The sequence below is a fragment of the Chiloscyllium punctatum genome, chromosome 7 (assembly GCF_047496795.1).
Source record: "Chiloscyllium punctatum isolate Juve2018m chromosome 7, sChiPun1.3, whole genome shotgun sequence".
NCBI lineage: Eukaryota > Metazoa > Chordata > Chondrichthyes > Orectolobiformes > Hemiscylliidae > Chiloscyllium > Chiloscyllium punctatum.
In genome coordinates this window covers 47056164-47072407 of record NC_092745.1, presented here as the reverse complement: position 1 = coordinate 47072407, position 16244 = coordinate 47056164, and the positions used below count along the sequence as shown (strand labels likewise).

Sequence of the window (16244 nt, the reverse complement as noted above, 5' to 3'; positions counted from 1 at the left end):
ATAAATAATTTCTGTTCATTTAATTACACTCCAATTCTTTACATCAAATGCAAATTAGTGACTCCTGTGTAAAGAGGCTGTACACAACACAAAAAACTATACACAAGGTGCAATTGTAAGTGGCTTTTAAAGCTTATCTGCAATTATAATTAGGGAGGCATTGTTTGCCGAGTCAAGTCTAACATTGTGGTAAGCAATTAAAACTGCAAGTATTCTCCAGCACCATAACTCCATCTGTTCTGAGTACTCTAGCTGACTGTTTCAACAGTTTACTTCATCCATCAGACCAGGTACATAATGGGATGGAAAAAGCACCCACAGTTATTAGCAGCTTGGAAAAAAGTAAAGCTGTTGCACGTGGGGCCACTCCACCAGAAAAAGTGATGAATATTTATGAGTAAAAGCAGAGTGGTGATTCTGAGATTGTCTGTCACTCATTTTGATGAATATAACTTGAAAGAAATTCAAAATTTATTATAGATCGTTTAAAACCATTTTTATTAAGCCATTTACAAGCGTAGTAAAAATCCAATTTCCTTCCATCAAAAGGAAGAAATGTAATTTCTCTCTGCATATTGAATTCTGGAGTACCTGAAAATGCTCTGTTTTTCTTAAACCAGCTGTCTACCCATGTTGATTCAATGGTGAATGCACTACTTGATGTGATACTGAGATGTGAAGGTTCAAATTCATTTCCGCTCTGTTATCGCTGATCTCAATGAGCATCATGGCTAACTCATTGTACTTGTCCTTAGCACCCTTGACAAGGGAAAGGAAAAATCATACAGGCACACTGTTCCCATTCATGGTGCTGTATGGCTCACTAAATGTTCTCTGAGACTTCTGCCTTGATGAATGTCCTTTGCCCTGCAAGCAGGTCATTCAGCAATACTAGGGAAGTGCTTGAGATTATGGAGAAGATTTGTTGCTCAGATTGTGGATCAGGTTGTAAGTTTGCTCACTGAGCCGGCCGGTTTGTTCTCCGACGTTTTGTCACCATGCTCGGTAACACCACCAGTGTGCCTCCGGTGAAGTGTTGGTGTTCTGTCCCACTTGCTATTTATCTGCCTTGGTTTGCTGTGGTGGACGATAACATTTCTGAGAGGAGGGTAAATGGGATCCAATCTGATATGTTTTTAATGGCATTCTGGTTTGAATGCCAGCCTCTAGGAATTCCCATGCATGCCTTTGTTTAGTCTGTCCCAGGATGGATGGGTTGTCCCAGTCGAACTGGTGTCCCTCTTTGTCTGTGTGTGTGGATACCAGTGATGTCTTTTGGTGGCTAGTTTCCCGCCTGTCTGTCCAATGGAATGTATGCTGAAGTCCTTGCAGTGTATTTTGTATATGACGTTCATTCTGTTGGTTGTTTGTATGGGGTCCTTTCAATTCACAAGGAACTGTTTCAGCATGATGGTAGGTTTGTGGGCTACCATGATGCCCATGGGCCAGAGTAGTCTGGTCATCATCTCTGAGATATCTTTAACATATGGCAGGGTGGCTAGAGTCTCTGGGCATGTTGTGTCTTCTTGTTTAGGTCCGTTGTTATCGGAATTAGTGGACTCTGCTTATCGGATAACCATTGTTCCTTAATGAATTGTACAGGTGATTTACATCGGCTTCTCATAGTTCTGGGTGCGGCACTGTGTTTTGTGGCTCATTTAGATATTGTCCTGATGCAGCTCTGTTTGTGGGTGTTGGGATAATTGCTCCTGCAGTTGAGTATCTGATCAGTGTGTGTGTGTGTGGCTTTCCTAGCCAGTCTCCTTTCCAGTAGACACTGGTCTGCAGTTCTTCATTGGCTTTTGGTTCTACTGTGACGTCTAGGAAGGGGAGTCTGTTGTTGTTCTCTTCCTCTTTGGAGAAATTATACCATGATGTTGTTTACATGTTTGTGGGTTTCTTCTAATTTGTTGCATTTTGTGATGACAAAGGTGGCATCCACATAGCGGACCCAAAGCTTGCGCTGAATTGCAGGAAGGGCTGTTTGTTCTAACCTCCTCATAACTGCTTCTGCTAAGAATCCTAATATTGGTGAACATGTAGGCATCCCATTGATTTGTTTGTAGATCTTGCCATTGAAGCTGAAGTGGGTTGTGAGGCACAGTTCTACTAATTTGAGCATGTTGTCCTTGCTGATGGAGTTGGTAGTGTCAGGTGTTAGTGTCCTTGGTTCATCTAGCAGTGAGGCCAGTGTTTCTTTGGCGAGGAAGATGTTTATTGATGTGAATAGGGCCATCACATTGAAGGAAACTATGATCTCGTCGTCCTCTACCTTGGTTTCTTTGATGATAAGGAATTCCATGGGTGGAGTGGGTCAAGTTTTCTCCTAGGTATTTCAGTTTATATTGCACTTCCTTTGCAAGTCTGTATGTCGGTGCACCGGGAAGTGAGACTATGGGTTTGAGGGAGACACCTTGTTTATGTACCTTTGGTAATCCATAGAAACAGGGTGTGTTGGATCCATCAGGTTTCTTTCTTTGGAGGTCTGTCTTGTTAATTTCATCTGTTTTGTGAAGTTTCCTCTGGGATTGTAGTAAGGTGGTGTTCGTGCTGTGGAGTCAGGTCCGTTGTTATCTGTTGTCCAGTGTCCGTGAATGTTGTGCTTGTTTTTTCAATGTACTGTGTTCTGTTCAGGATGATGGTCATATGCCCTTTGTCTACCAGTTAGATTACAATATTTTTGTCTTTTCTGAGTCCTTCCAGGGCTCTCCTTGCCAGTGTGTTGACGGTGTTCCCTTCTTTCTTTCTGCTTTGTGTTGGTGCTATTGTCGGTCTGATGGCCTACTGGATTTCTTCGGTAAGGCCATTGTCTTTCAGGGTGGATTCCACTGCTGCAGGGAACCCCTTTTTGTCTATGTCCCTGCGGTTGGAGTTCATACTAGGACTGCTTTTTCTGTGTCTGAGAGTGGTCAGTCAGACAGGTTCTATCTCCAAATCTCTGAATTGTCCATGTTATTACTGTGTGAGAGCTTCGTCAGCTTTTTCTTGTAAGGCTAGTCTTTTCTTTGTCTTGGTGTGCTGTTGTTTAGTATTGATGGCCCATTCTAGTGTACTTGGCCGTTCATGGTTGGTCGCATTATTGTACAGATTTTTGACACAAAATTTCTCATTTGTATTAGTGGATTTGGTTTTGGGCATCATTTACCGTTTCTTGTAGAATTCTGCGGCCATTCTGTTCTACTGTTCTCCTGGCTTGTGGGGTGTTGAGAGGTGGTTTGTATTTGACACATCATGGTAATACTTGTTTCCTGAGGCATTTGTGTGGGAAGCACGTTGTTGGTGGGTGGTGCTCAGTCGGATGGCATTGGTTTCCCACCTTCAGGCTAGTTTAAGTGTATTGCACTCATAGATGTTTGTGATATTGAAGAAGATTTGTAGTTCAGGTTGTGGAGCAGGTTGTAAATTTGCTCATGGAGCTGGTAGATTTGTCCTCAAATGTTTGGTCACCATGCTTGGTAACATCATCAGTGAGCCTCCACTGAAGCATTGGTGTTCTGTCCCATTTGCTATTTATCTGTCTCTGTTTGTAGTGGTAGGTGATATCGTGTTGTGGTAAGTAAATGGGGTCCAGTTCTGTTTCTGAGAGGTTCGTAAATGGGGTCCAAATCGATATGTTTGTTAATGGAGTTCTGATTTAATGCTAGGCCTCTAGGAATTCCTGTGTGTGTCTTTGTTTAGCCCGTCCCAGGATGGATGTATTGTCCTCGTCAAACTGGTGTCCTTCTTTGTCTGTGTGTATGGGTATAAGTAATAGTTGGTCATGTCTTTTGGTGGCTAGTTGGTGCTCATGCATCCTGGTGGCTAGTTTCCTGCCCGTTTGTCCAACATAATATTTGTTACAGTCCTTGCAGGGTATTTTGCATATGACATTCGTTCTGCTGGCTGTGGGTACAGGGTCCTTCAGATTCATCAGGAGCTGTTTCAGTGTGGTGGTAGGTCGGTACCAGGGATTGTTGTTTCCAATGTTTGGCTTTAACGACAAAACAAAAAGATCTCTTTTAGGATTTCACCTGCAGACTAACTGATCCGGACAAGAGCCCCAAATACTTGAAGTAAATTCTTCACGTGGTCTGCTCATCCCAGGGTGGATGTTAATTTGCAGTTCAGATTTGTGAGTGGAGATCTTGTGAAGATCACAGCGTGAGTTTCTTCAGCAAGCCTAATACTAGAGACACTGGCAGCAACTGTGTCCATTGCTGCAACCTTTAACTTTTAACACTCATCCCTACATTTGCTTTTGTCAATTCTGAGCTTAGCCCATTCCCCTAATCTAACCCCTACCCATGTTTTCATGGTGTGATCTACAAGCATCTTCACCATGGTTTGTCCCATTCAACAATGGATCAGACCTGTTGTGCTGAATGGCCAAAATCATTTCGTCTTAACATAGTGATCCTTATTACTGGGTCTATGAAATGTGAATGAAAGTGTTTCTATCTTTGTCCCACACGTGTAAATCTATAGCTGCTCCTTCATTGAAGTCTCTTGTTAAAGGGTGATTTATAGATGGCAGAGGTGCGGTGCACTTGTGTTGCAGTGGTAGTGTCCTGAGATGGTAAGCATCTCCAAATGAACGTTTTCCCAAAAACTTCAGGCATCCGTTCCAAAAGTGTGTCTCATTCCAAAACTCTAACTCCAGTTAAGACCAGGAACCTGCCCATGTTAGACACTTGAGCATATTCGAACAATTTGTAAGCTCATGCTAAATTATGGATTTTTCAATATGATTTTTTCAATCTTGTATAATCTGTTTAATTATTAATTCATAAAATAACTGTCATTCTAACTCTAACAAGCTCTGACCAAGTATTAAATGCATTTAATAAATCATATTTCTTGACTTTTGTCCATAAATTTTAATAGAATATCAAGCCTTCCTTAGTGTCCAACAAATAAGCCAATAGCTCCGAAGGTATTTCACACCAGATCCTGCTTTCAGGAATAAGTAACAATTCCAAAGCCATATGTCAGTTTTATTTTTGTTGGGAAGGACATAACCCAAGTCTACATACACTCTTGATTTTTCCTTTGTTCTCTTAAGGTTCTGCTTCAGAAAACATTAATGGAAAATGATGTACTAACACTTTGGGGGAACAAAATCTTAGCTTTCACCTTTAGGCAACCATTCTCTGTCATATTAGCTCGGTCCAAATCCTGTGACTACAGAAGGACCTAGATGCTACCTTTTCCTTGACAGTAGCTTTATTTGCCCATGTGCAGTCTTACTGAACTCCTGACTGCACACCCCAGTCGTTTTCCTATGATCAAAGACAATTGATTTAACACACATCCTCACTTTACCCTTGGCCACGTATTTGCCTGAGGAATCACAAAGTCTACTCACAAACTTACTCAACACGATTGCATCATCTTTCTAGTTTTTTAAAAAATTAAAATCCCTACATTGTGGAAACATACCAATTGGCCCATCGAGTCCACAGTGACCCTCCGAAGAGCATCCCACTCAGACCCACCCTATCCATGTAACTCTGGCCATGGGAAATGTAATCAACCTAACTCTCACATCTCTGGAGTGTGGGAGGAAACTGGAACACCTGGAGGAAACCCACGCAGACACTGGGAGAATTTGCAAACTCCACACAGACAATCATCAGAGGGTGGAATCAAAACCCGGTCCATGGCACTGTGAAGATTTATATCTTAATGGCTTACCCTAACTTGTAAATTTTGTCCTATAAATAAGTTTTCTGCAAGTATTGTATAACTGGGGAAAAAACCAAATTGAGGACTGTAATGCCATTTAACTTTCCATGTTGAAATAGTAATGTTATTCCTAGGTTCATGAATCATAATTTTTTTAAAGAATTATGATAACAATAGGTCAATTTTTATATCAATACAAATGCCAGATATCCAATCTTGTCTTGTAAGATCACCTCCAGCCCATCCCAGGAATGAGTTGAGTGAACCTTCTCTGAACTGATTCGGGAAACTGTCTGTTCTCCCTGTATATGCGTGTATTTCCTCTGGGTGCTCCGATTTCCTCCCACAATCCAAAGATGTGCAGGTTAAGTGAATTGGCCATGCTAAATTGCCCATAGTATTGTGTGCATTAGTCGGGGTAAATATGGAGAATGGGTGGGTTATTTTTCAGAGGGTTGGCATGGACTTGTTGGGCCGAAGAGCCTGTTTCCAAACTGTAGGGAATCTATTCTAATCTAAGTCCTTTTTGAGCAAGGAGACCAAAATTGTATGCAGTACGTCACATATGATCTCAGCAAAATCCAGTGCAGTATAAGTCCCAATCTACATTTTCCATTCCCCTTGTAATCGATGGCAGCATTCCACTTGCCTTCTGGTATCTGGTCTCCTTACTGTAACAGTATATTACCATTTGTGGATTGTGTATCAGAGTACCCCAGATTTTTCACCGCTGAAGAGTTCTGCAATCTCTCTCCAGTTCAAAAATGTGCTGTCTTTCTTTCGTCCTGTCAAGTTTCTGCCTAACTTATCACTGAACCAAGCCATATCCCTTTGCAGATTATTTACTGGTGCCTAATGTTCTGAAAGCATTCATGTTGAAGATTGCATTAGGCTCAACACAAACTTATAATGTGACACAGTCATTGGGTGGAGAAGCAGACCTCTTACACAGGTCCCAATGAGGCAGATGTGCCATCTTTTATTCTAATAGACTTTGTAATGATGTCTAATTAAGCATTCTGACTTGTATCTATGGCAACCATGTATTAAACTATTTGTTGTCTAAGACAAGTGCTTCATCTGGTTAAGATTCAGCAGTGGTTTCTCCTTGACCACTGCTAATTGAGTAGGCCTTCAGATCTGCTATAGAAAGGAGGATTAATTATAGCACTGTACCCAATCTATAAACTTGCCAGTGTTTGGTACCACAGCAGAAACTCACATCCTCCTCTTCGAGTCATCAAGATGTACAGCATGGAAACAGACCCTTCATCCGTGCCAACCATATATCCTAAGTTAGTCCAATCCCATTTGCCAGCATTTGGCCCACATTCCTCTAAACCCTTCCTATTCATGTACACATCCAGATGCCTTTTAAATGTTGTAATTGTACTAGCTTCCACCACTTCCTCTGGCAGTTCATTCCATTAGATTAGGTTAGATACCCTACAGTATGGAAACAGGACCTTCAGCCCAACAAGTCCATACCGACCCTCCGAAGAGTAACCCGCCCAGACCCATTTCCCATATTCATCCCTAACTATGGGCAATTTAGCATGACCAATTCACCTGACCTGCACATCTTTGGATTGTGGGAGGAAACTGGAGCAAACCCATGCACTCACGAGGAGAACGTGCAAACTCCACACAGTCAGTCACCCAAGGCAGTAATCAAACCTGGTTCCCTGGTGCTGTGAGGCAGCAGTGCTAAACACTGAGCCATTATGCTGTGCATTCATTGAGTCATCAAGATGTACAGCATGGAAACAGACCCTTCATCCTTGTCAACCGTATGTCCTAAGTCAGTCCAGTCCATACACCACCACTGTCTGTGTGAAAACGTTGCCCCTTAGGCACCTTTTAAATCTCTTCCCTCTCACCTGAAACCTATGCCCTCTACCTTTGGACTCCCCTTCCTTGGGAAAAGACCTTGACTACTCACTTTATCCATGTCCCTCATGATTTTATAAATTTTTATCAGGTCGCACTTCAGTCTCCAACACTCCAGGGAAAATAGCCCCAGTATGTTAAGCCTCTTGCTCAAACCTTCCAACCCTGGCAACATCTTTGTCAACCTTTTCTGAACCCTTTCAAGTTTCACAACATCTTTTCGATAACATAGAACATAGAACAATGCAGCACAGAACACGCCCTTCAGCCCTCGATGTTGCGCCAACCTGTGATCTAATTTAAGCCCATCCCCCGACACTATTCCAACATCATCCATGTGCTGATCCAAGGATTATTTAAATCTCCCTAATGTGGCTGAGTTAACTACATTGACGAGAAGTGCATTCCATACCATTACCACTCTCTGTGTAACGAACCTGCCTCTGATATCTGTCTTAAATCTATCATCCCTCAATTTGTAGTTATACGCCCTCAAACAAGCTGATGTCATCATCCTAGGAAAATGACTTTCACCGTCTATCTTATCCAATCCTCTGATCATCTTGTATGTCACTATCAAATCCCCTCTTAGCCTTCTTTTTTCCAACGAGATCAGAACCAAGTCTCTCAGCCTTTCCTCATAAGATCTTCCCTCCAGACCAGGCAACATCTTGGTAAATCTTCTCTGCACCTTTTTCAATGCTTCCACATCCTTTCTGTAATGGGCCAACCAGAACTGTACACAATATTCCAAGTACAGCTGCACTAACATTTTGTACAGTTGCAGTATGACATTACGGCTCCAGAACTCCACCTAACAATAAAACCTAACACACCATATGCTGCCGTAAGAGCACTATCAACATGGGTGGCAATTTTCAGAGATCTATGTACATGGACTCCAAGATCCCTTTACACATCCACACTACCAAGAATCTTTCCATTGACCCAGTATTCTGCCTTCCTGCTATTCTTCCCTGGGGAGGAACAGCGGAGACCAGAATTGAATGCAGTATTCATACCTATTTCCTGACCTGTCTTTGCATCATCCGCAAATTTAGCTACCATACGTTCAGTCCTGAGATTGTTATAGGTATAGATTGTAAATAGTTGAGGTTGACCACTCATCTGTGTGGAAGGTACCAGTTTGCCAATCCATAATTCACCCATTTATCTCTCTGCTGTTTCCTATTAAGTAACCCATTTTCTATCCATGCTGATATATTACTTCTGGATCATGAATACTTATTTCATTTCATAATCTATGATGTGGCCACTTATGTAATGACTTCTGGAGCTACAGGTGCAGCACATGTACTGTTTCCTATTTATTCACCCACAATATTTAGAGAGAGCATTGATCCTTTGCAGATAACTAATAATGCAACAGAAGGAAATGGCAGAAATGTTTCTGTGCATTGTGAATACTTGTTGCAGTTAGTATGTAATGTTATGCACTGGGACTAAAAGAATAGTAGAGCTGGATATTATTTAAATGGGGAAAGAATGCCGCAGCACAGGGGAATTTTGGAGTCCTCATGCATGAATCACAAGAATTTAATATCAAATTTCAATAGTTAGTCGAGAAGACGAATGGAATGTTAGCCTTTATTTCAAAGGGAATGAAATATGAGAAAGGAAGATCTTACTAAAACCATATAAGGCACTAGTCAGAGACACCTGGAATTCTATGAACAAGTTTGGTCCTCTTAAGTGAAGAAAGGTGTTCTGACATTGGAGGCAGTCCAGAGAAATTTCTTTCGGCTTAACCTCGGTATGGAGAGATTATTTTGTGAGGAGATTGAGCTTGTCACCATAAAGGTTTATAATAATGAACACCAGCTTATTGACGAATAGAAGATTTTTTTTTATCTGAAGGTCATGAATTTGTGGAATTCTTTACTGCAGAAGGCTTTCAAGGTTACATCAAAACAGTGATGGACAGAATTTTAATCAGTAAGGGGATCGAGAATTGGAGGGCTAAGACAGGAAAGTGGAGCTGTGGAATATTGGATCAGCCTTGAACTCATTAGCCAGCAGAGCAGATTTGATGGGCTGAATGGCCACTTCTCCTATGTTTTATGTTCTTGCTATCTGTTTTTATTTCTACCTTTCTCTCATGTTCTAATTTGCCAGTCATTTTCTTTTTTGTTGTCCTGTCCGTGGGTTTTTAAAAATTCTCTCCGATCTTCAGACTTGCAGCTAATCTTTGCGGAATTGTACATTTTCTTTCAATTCAGTCAGCCACGTTTGCCATGTCTTTCTCTCAGAAACTTTCATTCTCATTGTATCTAGATTGTTCCCAGTTAAATGACAGCTCCATTACCACAGTGTGTGTGAGAGTCTCTCAGGTACAGGCGAATCATTCAAGGGTTCTGATCCTGAAGCAGCTCCACTGATTTGTGCTGCTTCTGGTTTGAGCACAAACTGCGTCTCAGCTCTTGTGACCTTCCAGCATGGGTCACTGACCTCCTGGTGTTGTGTCTGGGCTGATAACCAAAGAATGATCCTTAGGCAAGATACTGAAGTATGGAACACAATCCTGTAAATGCACGCCAGCAAGCATCAGAGTCTTTAGACAATGAGAGGAAAAAACCTGGATAAATATTACTGCCTTTTTTAAAACTGCTTTTTAAAAAAATATCCATCTTGCACAAGCTCTGCTCATTCCAAATGTCTTAGAGTAGTGGAATAATTTTGAAGAGTATGTTTTGCGTTGGAAGTCCGGACACACTCCCAAAGCATAATGTGATAATAATGAAGTTATATGTTTTAATGTAGGAACAAATTACTGCAGATTCTGGAATCTGTACTGATAACAACAAATGCTGCAGATCACAGCAGGTCTGGCAGCATCCAGGGAGAGAGAGCAAGCTAATGTTTCTAGTCTAGATGACTGTTCATCAGAGCTGAAGTGAAGGGGTGGTGGGGGCAGCATTTATGCTATAGTTTTGGGGGTGTTGGCAATGGGGATTGTGGGTGTAGGTGCTGGCGGAGAAAAGGTGTTGGTAGTTTACATTAAGTGATTGGAATGTGAGAATGGCAGAACAATGGTGTCTCTCCTGCCAGACTTGAAAGGACAGTAAGTGGGATGGAGGAGGGGAGGACATGATAACAAGCTAAAGGAAAGGAAGAACTGTTGGCAGTTTGATGGTGATGAACTCAATATTAAGTCCAGCAGGCTGTAAAGTGCATAGTCAGAAGGTGAAATGTTGTTCCTCCAATTTGTGCTGTGATTCATTGGAACACTGCAGCATGCAGAGGACAGTCATGTGGGCATGAGAACAAGACGCTTTGTTAATGTGACCAGCTATGGGACGGTCAGGCTCCTGCTTGCGCACAGACTGGTGGTGTTCCACAAAGTGGTCATCCAGTCTGTGTTTGGTTTCTCCAATGTAGAGTAGGCCACATTGGGTACAGCGTATACAATACACAAGATTGGGGGAGGTACAGATGAAATGCTGCTGCACCTGGAAAGACTGTTTTGGTCCTTGGATGGTGGGCAGGGAGGAGGTGAGTGTTGTGAGTGATGGCAAGGATGGAAGCATGGGTGATAGGTCGGATGCAGTTGAGGGCCCTGTCAACCACAGTGGAAGGGACACTAGGGTTATGGAAGAAGCAAGCCATGTCAGCAGCGCTATTTTGAAATGTGGCATCATCTGAATAGATGCGATGCAGGTGAAAGAACTGGGAGAATGGATGGAATCCTTGCAGGATGTAGGGTGTGAAAAGCTGTAGTGAAGGTAGCCATGGGAGTCAGTGGGTCTGTGGCGGATGGCAGTGGGCAGTTTGTTCCCTAAATTAGAGACAGAAAGGTCAAGGAAAGGAAGGGAAGTGTCATAAATGGACAATGTGAAAGTTATCGAGGGATGGAAATTGGGGGTAACATGAATGATGTTTTCAAGGTCCTGGCAGGAGCATGAAGCAACACTGAAACAGCTGTCAATATACCAAAGAAAAGAATTGTGGGGTGTGGGGGGGCGGGGCAATGTCAGACTGGAACAAGGATGGTTCCACATCCCCATAATGTGGCAGGCATAACTGGGACCCATGCAGGTGCTCATAGCCAACGCTTTGACTTGGCAGAAGTGAGCTGAAAATGTGTTGCTGGAAAAGCGCAGCAGGTCAGGCAGCATCCAAGGAGCAGGAGAATGGATGTTTCGGACATGAGCCCTTCTTCAGGAATCCTGAAGAAGGGCTCATGCCCGAAACGTCCATTCTCCTGCTCCTTGGATGCTGCCTAACCTGCTGCGCTTTTCCAGCAACACATTTTTCAGCTACTGATCTCCAGCATCTGCAGTCCTCACTTTCTCCTAGTTCTACACTTGAGCCTAGATGCTGTACTGTACTCCCTGGAGTGGGACTTGAAGAACAATAATGGCTGACGCACAGTCTGAAGTAATTTCTCATTTCCCCATACCTACAAACAACCCTCCCTGTTTGACGCATCAAAAAAGGTGCATTTTAGTTCATTCAGGTTAAAGAAGAATACACAATGATAGAATTCACATACGTAGGTATTGATTTGCAGCAGGACTCTGCCAAACCCAGGTTGATGATTTTACACACAGTCATTGGTAGAGCTATGGGCAGGCTTTTTTGTTCTTTACAAGGATGTTTGTGAATGCAGCCTTCAGGATAGAACTTATGGTGTCTAAACATTTACGTATCAAAAAAAAACAGAGCCATGTGTGAAATTGGAACCCTAAAGCCTCAAAACACATGTACTTTCCTGCTGGCAAAGGTCATTGTTTGCTGTCTGGACAGTTAAGGTTAACAGAAAGTAACCGCATTCTTATGGAATAATAACTTTGGATCAAAGCCACAGAGAAATGGGGGCATAAACCATGGAAACGTCTAACAGAAAAGGAGACATTTACAGAGCCAGTCCATTAGCGTGAAGAGTGAGTGGTATTTATGAGCAAATTGTCTGATCTCCAGATGAGCCGGAAACCAGATGTACAACAGAAGGTCCAAATGCTGACCATCCCTTAAGTCTGATGTGCAAAACTCCTGATGAACAATTCGTCTATACCCTGGGATCTTATCCAAATATCTATAACTCCAAGTTTGAGTTGGAGACTTCAGACAGAAACTTCCATATATCTACTTAGCAATTAGGAACAGGAGTAGGCCATTCGGTACCTGCTGTGCCATTCAGTCAGCTCATGCAGGCGGTTGGAAAAACACAGCAAGTCAGACAGCATCGGGAGATGGAGAAGTCGACTTTTCTGTTTTCACAACAGTCCTAAAGAAGGGTTACACTCAAAACATTGACTTCTCCACCTCCTGATGCTGCCTGGCTTGCTGTGTTCTTCCATCCTCCTGCCTGTCTACTCTGGATTCCAGCATCAGCAGTCTTTTTGTCCCCATTTCAGTAAGATCACAGCTGATCTTATTATCTACATTGCTAACTTCCACTGATTACCTGTCACCCTGTTGCTTGTCAGGAATCTATCTCGGCCTTTGAAAATATTCAAGAACTCTGCTTCCACACTATTTTCAGGAAAAGAGTTCCAAAGACTCAGAACCTTCTAAGAGTGAAAATTTTGCCTACTGTCTTTTAGGAAGCGGCACAGATTTTTTAAACAGTTATCCATCATTCTAGATTCATCCAGCAATTCTCATGTGGGTCTCTGTTTGGCTTGTCCTAGGATGGATGCGTTGTCCCAGTCAAAGTGGTGCCCTTCCTCTTCTGTGTGTAAAGATACTAGTGAGAACCTCAACCTGAGTTACAGATCTTTTCAAAACTCGCTAGGAGGAAATAATCTTCTGTCCAGATCCCCTTGGATTAATGAGCCTGGAAAATGTTGGCAGATTGCACCCCAGTGTAATGTCTGGGTAGCTCCACAACTGACCCCAATTTCTCCTCTCCCTGTCCACCTGGTGATCCCCCTGGCCAGTCAGTTATCACCCTCCACTGCTAGCTGGCTAAACCACTCCATTTTGCAAATACCTGCTCCAAGACCCAACATTGAATATCTGTCCAGATTACATTAGTTAACTTCAAAAAGGAGGAAATAATGGATGTAAGTTTGCTCGCTGAGCTGGAAGGCAGCTTTTCAGATGTTTCATCACCATACTAGGTAACATTATCAGTGAACCTCTGGTGAAGCACTGGTGTTATGGTCTGCTTTTTATTTATGTGTTTAGCTTTCCTTGGGTTGGTGACATCATTTCCTGAGGTGTTGACATTTCCTGCTCTTTTTCTTAAGGGGTGGTAAATGGGGTCCGAGTTGATGTGTTTGTTGATAGAGTTCTGGGTTGGAGTGCCATGCTTCTAGGAATTCTCATGTGTGTCTCTGTTTGGCTTGTCCTAGGATGGATGCGTTGTCCCAGTCAAAGTGGTGCCCTTCCTCTTCTGTATGTAAAGATACTAGTGAGAACCTCAACCTGAGTTACAGATCTTTTCAAAACTCGCTAGGAGGAAATAATCTTCTCTGCTGTTCCATTATCAAAATACTGTGAAGTTTGAAAATGTACAGTGAATGTTCACTTAATCTTTCTTACTGTGGCAGATATAGTTTCAATTTCTCAGTGCAGGTTCCAGTCCTTGCAATGCTTAAATTGCTTTGAAAAAGTGTTCAGAGCAGTCATTTTGATTGTGGCCCTTAAACTCGTCATAAAGTTCTTTCACCACATCTTTGTATTTTATTCTCTTGCTTTTATGGCAAAACTGCAGTTAGACTCTGGTAATCACACAACGACCTCACAAACACAGGCATCCCAAGATGAATAACACTTTTAATTTTAAAATTTTACGGCTTTTAGAAACATTTTCTGAGGCCCTATGGCACTGACTTAAAAAAAGCGTTTTATTAGTACAGTTTGTCTTGGAATTTTATGATCAAGAGCTTCAGAAAGTTGTCTGGAGAACATTTTTTTTGGAATGGATGCATCAGAACAGATTAGCTTTCAACTTTGAGAGGGAAAATTGACTAGTTTGTGAACATTTACCGAATTGCTTTGTATTAAGTTAAAAATCACACCAGGTTGTAGTCCAACAGGCTTATTGGAAGCACTAGCTTTCAGAGTTCTGCTCTTTCATCAGGTAGCTGTGGGATGGGATTATAAAACACAGAATTTATAGCAAAAGATCAGTGTCATGCAACTGAAATGGCATATTGAACGGGTCTAGATTGCTGTTAAGTCTTTCATCTTTTAGAATGAGTTACAGGTTTTGGTTCATTAATATGTAAGTCCCAGAACTTCTTTTAAGTCACATTCCTGAGATAACTTAAGGTTTTATTTTTAAAAAAGGTGACATCTCAGCTCAGACAATGCATTAAAGGTGTGAGGTTAGAGTCTGTCTGTATCCCAGTGTTGAGTGAAACTTGTTCTATTTCCAAAGTAGGAATTTATAAAATATTTTATGGATTGACTGGTGTGTAATTTTAAACTTTGTCCACCCTAGTCCAACACTGACTCCTCCACATCCTGTTTTGTATCAGTTCACCAAGAAAGTGTTCCACAGCAGGATTGTTTGAAAAATAAAGCAAATGGGATTTTCACAGATGATCATCAAAACCTGGAGGTTTGGATCGAAAAAGCGAAGAACAGACATAATAAACAGTAGGTACTTGTGGAGTACTGAGGAACACAGGGGCCTTGGTGGACAAGTCCAGAGATCCCTGAAGGTGTCAGAGGAAGATTTGTCTACTGAGTCAGTATTGGTAGAAGTTAGGAACAGCAAGGGAACAGCCACCGCATTGGGGTTTTCTATAGACCACCTAATAGCAGTAGGGAGATGGAAGATCTCATAGGCAGGCAGATTCTGGAAAAATGCAGGTGTTGTTATGGGTGATTTCAACTTTCCCAATATCGACTGGAACCTCCTAAGTGCAGATGGTTTGGTTGGAGCCGTTTTTGTCAGGTGCATTCAGGAGGGTTTCCTTACTCAGTATGTAGACAGCCCAACAAGGGGAGAGGCCATTTTGTTACAAGCCAGGACAGGTGTCAGATCTTACGGTGGGAGAACACTTTGGTGACAGTGACCACAACTGCCTCACCTTTAGCATAGCCTTGGAGAGGGAAAGCAGCAGTTATTGAGGGAAGATATTTAATTGGGAAAAAGGAAATTGTGATACTATCAGACCGGAGTTGGGAAGTACAGAGTGGGAGCAATTGTTCCACAGAAAGGACACAGCAGACATGTGAAGACTGTTTAAGGAGCAGTTGTTGCGAGTGGCACACAAATTTGTTCCTCTGAGACAAATAAGAAGGGGTAAGATTAAGGAACTTTGGATGACGAGAATAGAGGAACTTCTTGTCAAAAGGAAGAAGACAGCTTACGTAAGTTGGAGGAAGCAAGGATCTAGCACAGCATTAGAGGATTGCAGGCTTGCTGGAAAGGAGCTCAGAAATGGACGGAGGGGAGCCAGGAGGGGGCACGAAAAAGGCTTGGCAAGAAGATTAGGGAGAACCCAAAGGTATTTTACTCATACGTGAGGAATAAGGGAATGATCAGGGAGAAGGTAGGGCCAATCACGGATAGCGGACGGAACTTGTGTGTGGAGTCTGAGCAGGTGGGGAAGCCCTAAGTGAGTTTTTTGCTTCAGTTTTCACCAAGGAAAGGGAACTTGTTGTAAATGAAAAGTTAGGGGAGCTGGGTAACAGGCTTGACCAGATCAAGATTGATGAAGTTGATGTATTAGAAATTTTGGAAAACATTAAGATTGATAAGTCCCCAG

At 42.3% G+C, this 16244-nt stretch overlaps 1 protein-coding gene across 1 annotated transcript in view; it reads left to right on the top strand.

The window, feature by feature from the left end:
- astn1 (astrotactin 1) overlaps positions 1-16244 on the top strand; it is a 2276897-nt gene that overhangs the window by 1828222 nt on the left and 432431 nt on the right. The window lies entirely within an intron of this gene.